The following is a 15,132-nucleotide window of genomic DNA, read 5'->3' as shown; positions in this document are numbered from 1 at the left end:
AATATTCCCGCCAGTGGCTCTGCAATGATGTCGGCCAGTGCCTTTAGCACCCTCGGATGGAGCTCATCCGGGCCTGCCAGCTTAAAGGCATCCAGTTCTTCCAAGTGACTCTGCACCATCTCAGGGTCTATGTATGGTAGTCTGGCGCCTTGCTACTGCCTCTCTACAACCCCAGTGAGAGACTTGTCCTGCCCCTCACTTAGGAACACTGAGGCAAAGAACTCGTTGAGGAGTTCAGCCTTGTCCCCCCTGTCCGTCACCAATTGTTTCTGCCCATTTAGCAAGGGTCCTATTCCTCCCTCGGCCTTCCTTTTACTCCCTATATATCTAAAAAACAATTTCTTGTTGTCCTTTACTTGGGATGCCATCCTCAACTCCATGGTAGCTTTGGCCCGTCTAACTGCCTCCCTACAAGCACGAGCAGAGGAGGTATATTCGTCTTTGGTGATCTCTCCCTGTTTCCACTTTTTATGTGCTCCCCTTTTGGCATCATCAACAGAAAACTCTAAAGATCTGACATTTAATTTTTTCCTCTAAATTACTGTACTATATAGTTTCAATACTTACTCAAAAGTTATCTCGCTAAGTATTCTTACAATATATCTCCTATTAGAGACACTAACATGTAACTTACAGTATTTAGTTGATTAAAAGATGATGGTTTTTTCCACCATTTAACATGAGGGGAAAAAATCCTTGCCTTACATTCGAGTCCTAGGCAGGAGGGGTAGGTAGAGTGGGGGGCAGAGTGGCAGACAGTTGCTGTGGCTCCAGCCCCAACCCAGAGCTGGAGCCAGAGTGGCAGCTGTCACTTGTCCCCCCACTGCCTCTTCATGCCCAGTCACTACTCTCTTGCAGCCCTCAGTCTTCCCCCCTGCAGTACTTTTCCCTGTCTCTTCTCCTCTGCAGCATTCCTCCTTACATTTGCTCCATGGCAAGAGGCTCTGTGCTCACTGTAGCCTGGAGCACAGAGCATGTGTTCTAGCCCAGCACTGTAGCAGCAGTGTCAGCTCCATGACCATTGGCAACATGTAGGGGGTGCACAAAGGTGCACATATACCCCCTGAGCTTAGTGGTGCACCCCTGCAAAAAGCACCACCAATGCTGCCGTCGGTGCCTTCAGGCAGTCACCACATGCCACACCCCCTCCTCGGTGCCGACACCGCCGGCAGTGTCTGTGGGAAGTCCCTGATCACTGCTGGCCACCGCCGATGCTGCCAGCAGTATCTGAGGGTGGTCACAGACCACCAGTCAGCACTCGCCAGCCTCCCCTCCACCACCAACACTGCCATGGCCGCCTGCGGGAGCTTCCCACTCGCCGCCACCACCTGCAGGCGGTCCCAGGCCCCCCCAGCCTCTGGGGGGCATACAGCATTTATGTCCATGACACTGCTATGAGGCCAGGTTAGAGTCATGCTCTGTTCTCCAGACTGCAGCAGCGATGGAGCCTGTCAGTGGACAACAAAGGGAAGGTGGGGTAGAGGGACAGGCAGGGTGGGGGAGAGACTTCAGGGAGAGAGACAGAGACAGGAGGAATGGGGTGTGTGGACCTGAGGCTTCAGGGGGCAGAAGCAGTATGGTGGAGGGAAGCGGGGAATGGGGCTGCCTGAGGCTACAGGAGGGCAGGCACAATGTGGGGTTAGTGGCGAGTGACAGATGGCAGGTCTCTCACTGCCTGCCCCACTACCTCCACATTGCCTGCTCCCTACCACCTGACCCCCTACAGCTTGTCCCCTACCGTCTCTCAAGGCTTGGCCTACTACATGCCCCTTACTGCCTCCCCTACTCTGTCTCCCACCACCTGCCCCTTTACTGCCCCCATCACCTCTCCCCCACCACCTGCAATAGTGGGGGGGGTGAAATTTAAGATGATCCTCCAATAATTAGATTCTATACATAGACAATTATAATAAATATATATTTTTCCACGTGTAGAATCTAATTTTTGGGGAGTCATGTTACATTCGGGTTTATCTTGCATTCACGTAAAAATGGTAATAATGTATCTTCTGTTTCCATGTTAAATTTCTATCCAGTATGTATATCCTTATGCCTAGAGAAGCAGCAATGGTCTCATTAGCAAGACACTGGATAGGGGACTGGAATAAATATGTTTAATTCCCAACTCACTTCATCTATGATCCTGGGCCAGTCAGTCTCTCCCTGGCAGCTCAAGAACTTGGGGTGCTTCCCTGAGTCTGAAGCACAAATAGCAGTCTTCCTTAGTCAGCCAGACCAAGGGGACCCCAAGGCATAATCTAGACCCTCTCCCAGTAAGTCTCCCATTCTAGGTACAGAGGAGAACTTTATTAGTTACAAGGAGTAGGTTTGGAATAGGGTACAGGGTAGAGCAATATCAGAGAAATACCTTAGAGCAAACGGCGGCATGGTAGCCTTGGATCACACATCTGAGTTACTACAAGATATATCTAGTTAGCTCTCAAGTAGCTTACTCACAAGTATCATCCAGAGGCAGCTGGAGATTCCCTCTGGAGGCAAGCAGTTAAATGACCATGTGTTTCGAGTTTCAGATGGCCCAGCTTCTCTGAGTTCTCATCGTGGCTGCTGTCCCCACTCCTGGCCAGTCTTTAACTTATATAGACCTTATGACCCCATTTACCTGCTCCAATGAAGGCCAGAAGTTGTTGCCTGCCAACCAACCAATTTGAAATGCACCACTGGTTCCCAGGTAGACTGGTAGGGTCTCTAGCCCCCTCCCAGGCATGATAGCATTGCTTAGAACAATAGGAAGTTTAAGCCCCCCTGCCCAGGTGTGTGAGGCCAATCAAGTAGGCAGAGGGAGCAGGTTTCCCCCCTCCCTCAGGAATGTATCCAGCTCAGGTTATAACTCAGGGTTACCTGAAGCCAATGGGGTGTCTGCCCTCTGCAGTGACCATGGTAACCAAATTGTCAGATTGGTCATCAGCCTGATCGCAGAGTTTGGGGAGAGACAGAGATGGCATTGTGCCACATATGCTGCCTTACCTCCTCACTTGGATGCATGGCAGAAATCCCAGACTGAGCAGGGAAACAGTAGAGACAGCCCTTACAGAACACCTTACAGAATTAGAGAAATCTCTGCCATGCTGTCCAAAATCCCAGAAGATGTTTCTGTCCTATATTCATCATGATTTCAACATAACAGCTCAAAAGCTGAATATAAAAGGTATTCCAATTCAAACAAACTACTGCATTTAAAATGCAAAAGAGTAAAAATAATTAATAATTGTTATTACAAAAGTGGCAACACTTTTTAGAGATTATTCAGATTTCTTGCCCAAACATTATATTTAAAAAAATTAGAAGAAAGAAAGAAAATAAAAGAATAAAAGAACAGGTCTGATTCACCATATAAGCCATTTTAAGCTTCCTAGTTAGAGGAAACTGAAAGCATGAAACATCATCTGAATCATCATCAGAAAATAACCCTAGTTCTCATGGCTGTTAACATACTTCTGTGACTGAACATCTTGAACAATATACCAATGGACTTGCAGATCTAAAAGAAGGAACTACAATAGCCTTAGTTAAGGAGCCACAGTTATCTATCTTGGACCACTAATTCACCAATGGGTTGGTCACCTTTCAATAAAACAAAAGCATGAAAAAGCTCAACCCCAAAGAAGTTTTTAAAAAAAAACAAAGGAAGTATATGAACAACAGAGGGGCTTCATGCAAAGCCCACTAAAGTCATTACTGAAGTCATTACTTGTGAGTATTCACAGGACAGCTCTTAATTGGTTCTGCTTATTCCCAGCAGGGGAGTCCCAAAAAGTGGTGATAGGCAAATGCTTGTCATCCTTTTGTGACCTTTCCTATAAGGTCCTTCAAGGCTCCACCCTGCCATGCCTCCTATTCCATGTGTGTATGAGGCCACTGAAACCTGCTGAGGTTTGAGGCAAGAGGCCACCAGTATGCTGATGACATCCATCTCTCTTTCTTTCTTTCTCATCTGACCTGGGACTCAGTTTGGTCAGAACCCAGTGCCTGGTTGCACTTGGGGACTGGATATAGTTGGTACCAATGAATGCTGAATCCAACAAAAGAGAGGTTTCATAGTTTCACAGTAGCTAGGGTTAGGAGGGACCTGAACAGATCATCTAGCCTGACCCCCTGCCACAGGCAGGAATGAATGCTGGGTTCACAAGACCCCAGACAGGTGATCATCCAACCTCCTCTTGAATTTCCCCAAGGTAGGGGCGAGGACCACCTCCCTGGGAAGTTGGTTCCAGATTTTGGCCACCCTAACTGTAAAACACTGCCTTCTGATCTCCAACCTAAACTTATTCTCCATCAGCTTATTACCATTGTTCCTTGTCACCCCAGGGGGTGCTGGGGAGAAAAGAGCTCTGCCTATTTGCTGTTGATCCCCCCCGATGAGCTTGTAGGCAGCCACCAGGTCCCCCTCAGCCTCCTCTTGCTGAGGTGGAACAGGTTCAAGTCCTTCAGCCTCTCCTCATAGGGCCTGTCCCCCTGCCCTCTCACCAAGCGGGTGGCCCTCCTCTGAACCCTCTCCAGGCTGGCCACATCCCTTTTGAAGTGCGGCGCCCAGTACTGGATGCAGTACTCCAACTGCGGCCTGACCAAAGTCGCACAGAGGTGATGGTGGTGGTGATATCTCCTGACTTGTGGGGAGGATTGGGACACCGAGCACTGATGGGGTCCAGCCTCTCCTTGTCACTCAGCCTTGGGGAGCTCCTGAATGCTTTGCTGCATCTGGATTTTCCAGTTATGCAGGTAGTTAAGAATGCTTTTCATCAACCCCATCTGGTGAGAAGGCTGCAACCCTTTCTTTCAGGCTCAGATTTGGCCACCATCATCCATGCCTTCATAACCTCAAAATTAGCCTGCTCCAAAGCAGTCTAAATGGGGTTGCCCTTGATTACTGTCTAGGAGGTACAGCTGGTGGCAGGCCATCATCTGATGGGGCTGTGTCACCAGCAGTACATTACTCCAGTGCTCCAGAGTCTGCATTGGCTCCAGATAGCTTTATGGGAACAATTCAAGGTGTTGTTTTTGAACTATAAGGCTGTAAAGTTTGTGGTCTACATGCCTAAGTGGATGCCTCCTCCCTTATGTTCCATAGTGATCATTAAGATCAGCCGCAAAAGGAATTTCCTGTGCATCAAACACTGTTCCCAGTTGTAGCTCTACTGGTCTGGGACTCCCTGTCCCTTTTCACCAACCAGAGCCTGAGCCTGGGCAATTCTGAAAAAGCTGTAATACCTTTATATTTGGGCAGGCATTTAGCAAGCCAGACTAAACTGAAGTATTGTTTGGGGAATTTTGTAATATACTTCATATAGGCCTCTTCTATACATTACAGGTATCATGCAATTAACTGGTTAATTGTGCAATTATCTTAAGACCAGCTACACATGCAAGGTGGCTATCACATGATAAAAGCTCCTACTAACTATAAAATTGGACCTTGAAAAAGTGTACTAACTTTATAGCTGGTTGCTATCGAGATTTAATTTGCATGTGTAGCAGGATTTCCCCTGCAGCTGGGAGCCCCTACAGCTGATGGGGCTCCCAGCCCACAGGTATGCAGCCCTGTGATTTTCAAGGCATGGGGGTGCATGAAACCTCCGTGGTGACACGGGGCTTTTGGTCCCAGCTACACCTCATGCACAGTCCCACCCCTCATGGAGCTCTGAGTCCTGGCTGTTCCTCATGGGCAGCTGGGACTCAGAGACCCCGCAAGTGATGGGCTTCTGGCTGCACCTCACATGCATCCAGGACCCAAAGCCCCATTAGCTCTGGGCACTCTCAGTCCCAGCTGCACAGGTCCCTGTGGCTATGAGCCCCTCAGTGAAGGGGGATCCCAGCCATGGATACCTGCTTCTTGCCAACATGCCAGCAGTAAGGCATGACTGGATCTAATGTTTGATCCTATAACCACACCTCCTGTCATGCACGTGGATCATGCATTAGATCCCATTGCACATATACCAGCAAGTGTAGAAAGAGTCTTATTCTAACAGAACTAGGTTAAATATTAACATAAGTTATTCCATCTTTCTTTTTTTTTGTAAGCTAACCTGAGCCTTCTTTAGGGGAAGTAGGGCATCTAAGGCTACTAAATAATATACATAAATGCAGGTTTTGCCATTGTCTTCAACGGGCATTTGGGTCAAGTCCTCTGAATATAGATTGTGACTTTCTCTCAACCCTAAACTGTGCAGGCCCGCTTATCAAAGTAATGATGACAGTAATCAATGATGGTTGTGTTGCCCACCAGGATTACTATGCTTTTTACCACTAAGATAACTAACATGCAAGTGTAAGGCTGTGGGAGAGGAAGTGAAAAATTGCTGTTAGAATCTGCATGGAGTAAAAGTGATTGCAGATAAAGGATACTACTAAGCATTTTATTCAATAAGTATACCCAAATTGCCAGTCCTGTGGGATGACTGGAGGAAGCATGATGTAAAAAGAAATAGTTAAGGTTAAGCCAGAATCTATCTGGAAGGAGTAAACCTCTCTAACCTCAGGGATGAATGAAGCTGCCAGCTCTAGAAGCCTAGGATGAGCCAGGGAGACTACCCTGTCTTCCTAAACTGAAACCTATTGAAAAGGGACCAAATGAACTAATTACTATCAAAAATGAAAAAGACCATTGCCTGTGATTTTTGCCCTCTAGCAAGGGCTTAGGGGGTGAGGGGGGAGGCGGGGGTTGTGTTATTTATACCAAGCTTTTTGCTGACAACATGATACTATGCTCAACCTTTGTTCCACAAGCCAAGAGCTGATTTTGTTCTATGTTCCCCTGACATCCAGAGGCTAGATTAAATGACAAATTGAAGCAGGGGATAGTCCAGTTTTATTACTGCTTTGTGCATGTGGGTGTATGTACGCACACAGACCAAATTACAGTAAAATGGCTGGAGGCATTTTTGGTTTCAGGTTCTTAAAAGAATACTTTCTTTCTGACTTCTAAGTCTTTGTTTTATCATCCTTACAGCTACTTTGGATATTTTTTGTGGAATTCTCTCTTGTCATGTAATAACATCCATTCACATTTGAATCTGGGGTTGGGGGAACAGAGGGGCTGAAGAGGGGAAATCTACTTGTATTTCCATTTTTTAGTACTTAGTCTAAAATCTGCAATATCTCCTCTGGCAGAAATCAAACTTTTCTGGACCACTCAGGGACAAATATATACCCACTGGGCATGTCTACACATTAATTTATGCATGCCAAACTTAATGCACCTTAGCCTAAGGTGCGTTAAGGCGATTTAGGCATGTGTCTAGATGAGCATGCCTTAAAGCACTTTAATGCAGCTCATTGGATAAATGCATTTGCAGCCTGCCCTGGACAACACTTTTGACAGCCTACCACATGCACAGCTGTGCTGGGGCCTGCAGGCAGAAGGTGGGTGCCATGCTGGGAAAGTGGTCAGGGGCAGCGCAAACAATGAGCACATTCCTGCCTGGGGAGTGCAAACAAAGGTGCAGGGTGTGCCCAGGGGCCGTGTGGTCTGTCAGTGGCATATACAGAGCTAGGGCTGCTGGACTGCAGCCAGAGGCAGCTCAGCTCCAAGCAAGCAGAGGGCATGCCCAACCCTCAGGCCATATCTAGTGACTGACGGCAGCTGCACCCAATGCTGGGCCTGGCCGCGGGGTACCAAGCCACCCACCAGTACTCTGAAGCCCACAGAAGCATAGCCAGGCAGTGCAGCCCAGTGCCAGCTGAGGGGGAGGGAGTCTCCAGTCCCCCCAGATGCTATTGGCCCAGCCCCAGCCGTAGCTCTCACCCCTTCCCCATGTTGTTGCCTCCCCAGCATCAGTTGAGAGTGGACCAGAGCTGTGCCCACATAACCCTGAGTTGCTACCGGGTGCTGCCAAGAAGAAGTGGCATGTGCTTTCTCCAAGGCACAGAAACAGCAGCTGGAGCAGTGGTTCTGGCAGCAGTGGTAACCTGTCAGTGTGCCAACCGACCTAGGACTAAGTCCCAAGGCAGACCTCCAAATTCAAGGGACTAAGCCCCAAGTCGGTGGGCACACCAAGAGATACCACTGCTGCCAGAACCACCACTCCAACTCCAGCATCTGCACCTTGGAGAACAGCACCCACCACTTCTTCTTCTTGGTGGTGCCCCATGGACTCAGCTCCAGCCTGCTCAGTCAACATACAGTGTTAAGATGCCTTAAGGCAGCTACATGTCCCTTAAGGCGCCTCAACTATTTGAACTGAAGTTTGATACCTGTTTTATGAAGGTATCAAATTTAGGAGTGATTATCCTAAAATTGCCATTTTTAAGGCACATTAAGGGGGCACTCATGTAAACCCAGGCCCTCAATGTGCCTTAAAAATGGCTAACATTCCTTAAATCAGCATGTACAGATGTGCCCACTGACTCCCAATTGTGTAACTAGAAGGGTTATGGCACAATGAACTTCACATCTGCCAAATCAACTTCAGAGAGAACAAGAAGAAGAAAAATAACCTTAATATAACCAAGAATTCACAGTATTAACTTGTACCTTTACTATGACAAAAGGAACACCCAAGAAAGGCTGACCTGTGATGTGGGGTTAGCATGCTGTTCCAGGAAGATAGAGGACCCATATTCAAGGCCCTCTTTGTGAGGGGGGCCTAGAACCTAGGTTCTGGCTTCCTAGGTGAGTACTACAGCCACTTAGCCACCGGGGGAAAAAGACTGAAATACTCTCATTTTGTTGCCAGCATGCATACCCAAGCTGCGTACCTGTGTAAACATCCATACATACAGGGCTGTGTGTCCAGCAACAAAATTCCTCTGGGTGGATTTGCTCTATAAATGCTATGTAGATGATCAAATCTGGACACTTAGATGACAAGGAATGGAATACAATGTGATGCATAGCAACTTTACTCATTTGCTTAAGCATTTGCAGGATCATATGATTAAACTATTTTGTATGTGTTAATAATCTTCTACCTATTGAGTCTAGGTCAGTGATTCTCAACCTGGGATGCCTTGAGATCCTTTCAAGGGTGTCACAGGGTGCCACACCATATTAGCATTGTTAGGTTTGCAAACATGATTCACAAAATAATCCCAGAGATTTGAAATAAAAACCTTTGTAAATATTTATAAATACAAGTACTATCCTGATAAAAAAAATGCAAAAACTTTCTACCCTGCTGTTGTCTTCCTGAGTTCTCTACAACAGAAGAATTGCTCTAGTATTTTCTGTAGTCAAAAAAACCCAACAAGTAAAAACTAAAAACTGGCATTTTCCAAGGGTGCTTGTGTCTATTCAGGAGTGCCTTGAATCTAAAAAGGTTGAGAACCACTGGTCTAGATAGATTAATTTTCCATATCGTATTTAGGCTAATATATACCATATTTACTTGAATAGAATACAATCCTGATTATAAGATGACCCCTGCAAAACTTAGATTCTATATACAGAAATATACAAATCTGTTATAATTTTCCAGGTATAGAAACTAATTATTGGAGGTTTGCCTTGAATTTGTCCTTTTCTCACTGTTACAACAGAGAAAATAAACCAGGTACCCCTTTGCTCTCTGCTTCCCCCAACTTTTTCCCTTATCAGCTCCTTCCCCCTTTCCTTACTGTCAGAACCTGCTTACCCTGAGCACACAGAGCTTAGAAAATTAGAAAATAATAACTTTGAAATGACAGGGATGTAGCAACTTGCATATAGTACCTGTCCACTTAGTTCATCCACAATTCATGCATGCTACCTTTTTTTTTAAACTACTGCAGGTTTTACCACAGGTACTGTACAAGCACACTTTTGGGCGGCACTTTGAGCCTTACTGGGTGTGTTTATACATGCAATTAATGGAAAGCAATAAACTCCAGAACTTATTGCTCCTGGGTGCACCATTTGAACATGTGCTCAGAAGTGCAGCATGTTGAGCTGGGTCAGAGCAGCCCTGACTGGCACAGAGCCTTCGGGGTCAGCCTGTTAGCCTGAAGCTGATTCCCCAAATCAATGTGTTGTGGAGGGGTTAGCTGGGGCACAAGGGTGCTCCAGTGTGGGGCTAGCTGGCAGGCAGGCAGCCCCCATACTGAAATGCCCTTGTGCCCTGGTGAGTCGGGGCAGCATCTACACATGTACTGTTGTGGAGTTTTTTACTCCACATAGTTTTTTATTCCACAATAGTATTATCCTGCTGTGGTGTAAATTAGTTTACTCCAGTCTAATAGGGGTGCACATGTAGATGCCAAAACATTTACTGTGCAGCTAATTAGTCTGCTGTGCTGTAAATGTCCCGTATAGATGCACCCACTTATTTGTAGTAGAAACTATGCATGATATTAGTCCAAAGCCAAAGGCTTGTGATTCATCACATAGTTCATTGGGCTGGGCTCCAGCACAGTCAACATCATTTCAAACCATGGTGATCCCACAGCTCAACACTGCTCAGTATATGTGTGCACTCCAGATATCCCCACCCCCAAAGGATCCATGTGCTAATTAGCCACATTCATGATTGGAACTGGGTGTTCTTGTCACAAGTTTTGGGACAAAAATTTATATGCACATGAGATGCAGGGCAACCTGGTCCTGCTTCATCTGATAGAGGATGTGGCCACACTAAACATATGCACCAGGTTGAGAGATGGGCCAACAAAGAGATTTTGACTTAACTGTTTGGTGCCCCATTTGATATTAGTCCAAAGCCAAAGGCTTGTGATTCATCACATAGTTCATTGGGCTGGGCTCCAGCACAGTCAACATCATTTCAAACCATGGTGATCCCACAGCTCAACACTGCTCAGTATATGTGTGCACTCCAGATATCCCCACCCCCAAAGGATCCATGTGCTAATTAGCCACATTCATGATTGGAACTGGGTGTTCTTGTCACAAGTTTTGGGACAAAAATTTATATGCACATGAGATGCAGGGCAACCTGGTCCTGCTTCATCTGATAGAGGATGTGGCCACACTAAACATATGCACCAGGTTGAGAGATGGGCCAACAAAGAGATTTTGACTTAACTGTTTGGTGCCCCATTTGGTGAAGTTTGCCAGGCATTTAAGGCTGGTGGAGAAACAGGAAACATTAGAAATGGGAAAGAAAGGTGCAGCTCAGCTGTGGGAGTGAAGAGGAAGTTGAAATATAGTCAATGTGGTGGTTCATCATGACTTGAAATAGAATCAGTGGTGAAGGGAATTGTGCATAAGGGGTATTACCATATATCTTATTCAGATGGGATGTGCTAACATATCTTTGTGGTAGGTTCCTATCAGTATGTTTGCCCAATATGGGTCATGTGTTTTATAATCATGCTCAGTGGTGGCTACTGAATTAATCAAGTTCATAGCTAGTTTCCATTGTTCAGCACATGCTGCTTTTGGCAGCAGTTTAATAATAAACAATGTATTTAATGAAGTTTCTTTGTATATGATTATAAAGTGGGGCACTTTTTTGTCCATGCCAATTGGCAGGCTGGGGGAGGGATGACATCTTCTTATATTCAAGTAAATATGGTGTCTACAGTCATTTCCAAAGTAACACATTCCATGGCCTCAAGATATTATTATAGTGGATTATGTCCATATTTGCTTCTAACCCCTTTGTCAAAAACCTGCCTAAGACTACAATCTTGCACTACTTTTAGAAATATTCTCACTAAAATCTCTTCATAATACGGTTTCACACTGTGCTTTAGTTATTGCCTTTTAGTTTTTGGACAGTTTTAGTTATTGCACAGTATATAACCCTAATTCTCCTGCAGTTCACTCATTCCTCAGCTATTACTCCCTTCAAGGTCTGAACTAGCCATATGTCATTTATAAGCATCATGTATAAATGCTTATTGGTAATTGTTTTTTTAAGTACTTTTGTTGAAGCTTACCTACAATTTCATAGCCTCTGAAGCTTCCTGGCAGCACAAGCAAGACATAATGCAGTCAGCCACAGGCAGATGGGATGGGACATGGTCTGCGATCCCTAAAGTACATAGACATAGCAGACCAGCTCATTTAGACTGAAAAAAAAATCTCATACAACTGCTGCAGTTCCTCCAGATCAGTGTTTTTAAAGTTAGATGTGTATCATTTATATTGCATTACCCATTTTTTATATTCTAAGGATTCCAAAGGAGAGCAAGCCACCCTGTGTTAGGCAATGTGCATACCTGCCATAAAAGATGGTCCTTCCCTGCAAATCAACAAGACAAAGGCAACATTTATATGACACTGGTGGCAGCACCCTCAAGCATGCAGCACTGTTGCAGTCAGTCTGTCTTCTAAACTGGAATCTATGTATTTGCATCCCTGAAGCACGCCTGTGGGGTTCATTAACACTGCTCAGTGCACTGGCAATTAGCCAAATCCCAACCAGCTATACAGCCACTTACCTTCTTGTTTAGGAGGCAGCTGACCTGCCACAGACCAACATGCCTAAAGGTACCACTGCCTGGCACAATCAGTTCACTGTACAGATAGACAAAGACCAAGAAGGGAAACAAAGGCATCAAGGTGTAAAGTAACTTTCCCTATATCACACAGCAGGATCCATAGCTGAGCTGAGAATAAACGGCAGCTCCTAGTCCAATGCCTATCCACTACGCCACACTGCATGCAATTCATAGAACATAGGAAAGGAGTACCAACAATCTTGCATGAAGGGAATGAAACCTTTGACTGCAAGCAGCGGTCTTGTCCTGCATCTGCTCCAATATTGAGATGCACATAGGGATGCTTCTATATAAAAATCATGAAGCCAAGTATTTGGCTTTCCCCATGCAACAGATTGGAATGCTAGCCTTTCATTGGCAGCCTGCTGTGCAACCAATGGCATGCGAGCTCATTGTTCTGCATGTTAGTGTTCAGATTGCTACACTGAGCACTGATGTGTTTTTACCTTTCCTCCACCACCCTAGCAGCCATGTATGACTTGTTATTCTCCATTCACAGCAACTGAGAGAAAAATCAAAATCCATCTGTTTCCACCAAGAAAAAATAAATTGAAATGAGGGAATAAACATAAAATTCAGTGCAATAAACATCACTTGTATGCCATCTTTGCCTTAGCTAAAGAAATCCATGCTATGGGGAGTTGCATAATGTAAAACTATTTTCTGGAGGGAAAGAAATGAATTAATATCAGTTTTACCATTTGGTAATCAACTGGTCAATTTTTAAAACTGAAGGCACTTTTGATATTCACATACCTTGGGGTTTCATTTGGTGATGGTGGCAGTTCCAAGGCAAAAATATTTTACAATAAGCTAGGAAGCAGAAACAAAATTTATCTGATACATATTACACTCATTTTCTACAGCACTGCCACTGTCACTGAAATATGACCTTGTTCATTTGTGTGCAAAGTCAGCAATACTACTCACACAAGATTTAATATAAAGGAAAGAAAAAATGGACAGTTTGAAGACCCATGGGAACAAGACAGAAATGATAACTTGGACTGTTCCATACTTGCAGACAGGCACATAACCAGAGAAGAGAAGTAGCATGCAGGTACCCAAATAGACATATTTGTGTTCTAGCACACTACAATAAGCCATCTGGCAACTGAATATATACTCAAAAGATTAATTGCTCCGTTGCCTAAAACATTTCAAATTTAATGGCTAAGTTGTTTTAGCGAAACAAAATGAGTTTGTTGATTCACCAAATAGCAGAACTATACAGTTACATCCTTTGAATCACAGCTAGACTCTACTGCCAGTGGAAAAGCTGTCATGTCCTAAGCACTTTCTATACCCTCTGGTTCTACATGGAGAGGTTAACCAGTCTGAGCATTGCTATCCCACACAGCCCGTATCTACCTTAGATGGACTCTACAAATCCTACACGGGCTTTAAAAGTAAGGAATCATTCAGCCAGAACACTAATATCACATCAGCTGAAACAACAGGCTCCATTTGCCCTTTATTCCTCAGGAAGAGAACCACAGATCAGTAGCATTTAACCCCATTAAAGCGGCCAACTCTCATATTCTGGAATGAGCTTCATAATATTTGGTTGTATTTCTTTTGGCTTTGTTTTTAAGCCTTGAGACTGCTGTTTGGGTTTTATTTATAATATCTGAAGCAGTTCCATAAAGAAAGGTACTCTGAAATAGCTGATGGATATTATTACACTGCTTTATAATGTCACAGTAGTTATATGTATTCCTAACACTTTTATAATTCAGATCCAATTAAAGAGAAAAACAACTGTGAAAAGAGTTTCAACAAGAAAATCTATTTTATTTACTGGAGTAGATCTTACAGTGCTTTAAACTATCTAAAAATTATTGCTATCTAATTAAATTGTCTGAAGTACCATATCTACTGGAGAAAGTCTTCCTTAACATATTGAAAGCCACTTCCTAATAGTGAAGTTTAATAAGTCTAATTTCAAAACTAATATCCTAAAATAGGCTCCAGTTCAGTTTCTAGGATACTGAATTTAAAATGGAATAGTTAAAACATAGTAAATATTCTTACAACACACCATTAGGTACATTCAAATCTATCCTTAATTTTTAATTATATCATTTCTTGGGGTACTTTTTTTTTTAATCAAAAAGTCTGTTTCGAGTCAGGGAGGGGCAGGAGGGAAAACGAGGGGGTGATTCATAAATCTAAACCAAACTTTAGCAATTAGCAGTTAGCTTCCCATATTGCTAATTCCCTATTTGTACTCTGGAAAGCACACTAGTTGCTTGTTATTCTAACTTTGCAAAAAGGATATTTTTGAATACTAATAATCAGAAACATCAAGAATTAGGGACAACTGCAATACTACCACAGAGACAACTGCAAACATAAGGAACAGATGTGACATTTGGGCGATATGAAAGGAATCTGGTTGGAGATGGAAAAAGCCTAAAACATGTTTTCACATCCTAGCTTATTCTACACGTTAATTACAGGACAAAGATTATTCAAATGGTCTATTTTTATAACTGTATTTCTCCTGTGTATCAAGGAGCACATAAAATAGGCACTCTTTTACGGAAGAAATGTATAAATCATAATAAATGATCATTAAAAGTACTTCAGTGCAGGGACTCTTGATATATTCAAATACCAATGTTCTACATGAATTTGCCAAGTTGCACAATAGTATAACTGAGCAAGTAATTAATATAATTACCTTGGGGAACTGAAATGAGTTTTGCATATTGTAGTTTAAGGGAAAGGAGA

The sequence above is a fragment of the Alligator sinensis genome, unplaced genomic scaffold (assembly GCF_000455745.1).
Source record: "Alligator sinensis unplaced genomic scaffold, ASM45574v1 scaffold432_1, whole genome shotgun sequence".
In the NCBI taxonomy this organism is placed as follows: Eukaryota; Metazoa; Chordata; order Crocodylia; family Alligatoridae; genus Alligator; species Alligator sinensis.
Note: the sequence above shows the minus strand (reverse complement) of the source record.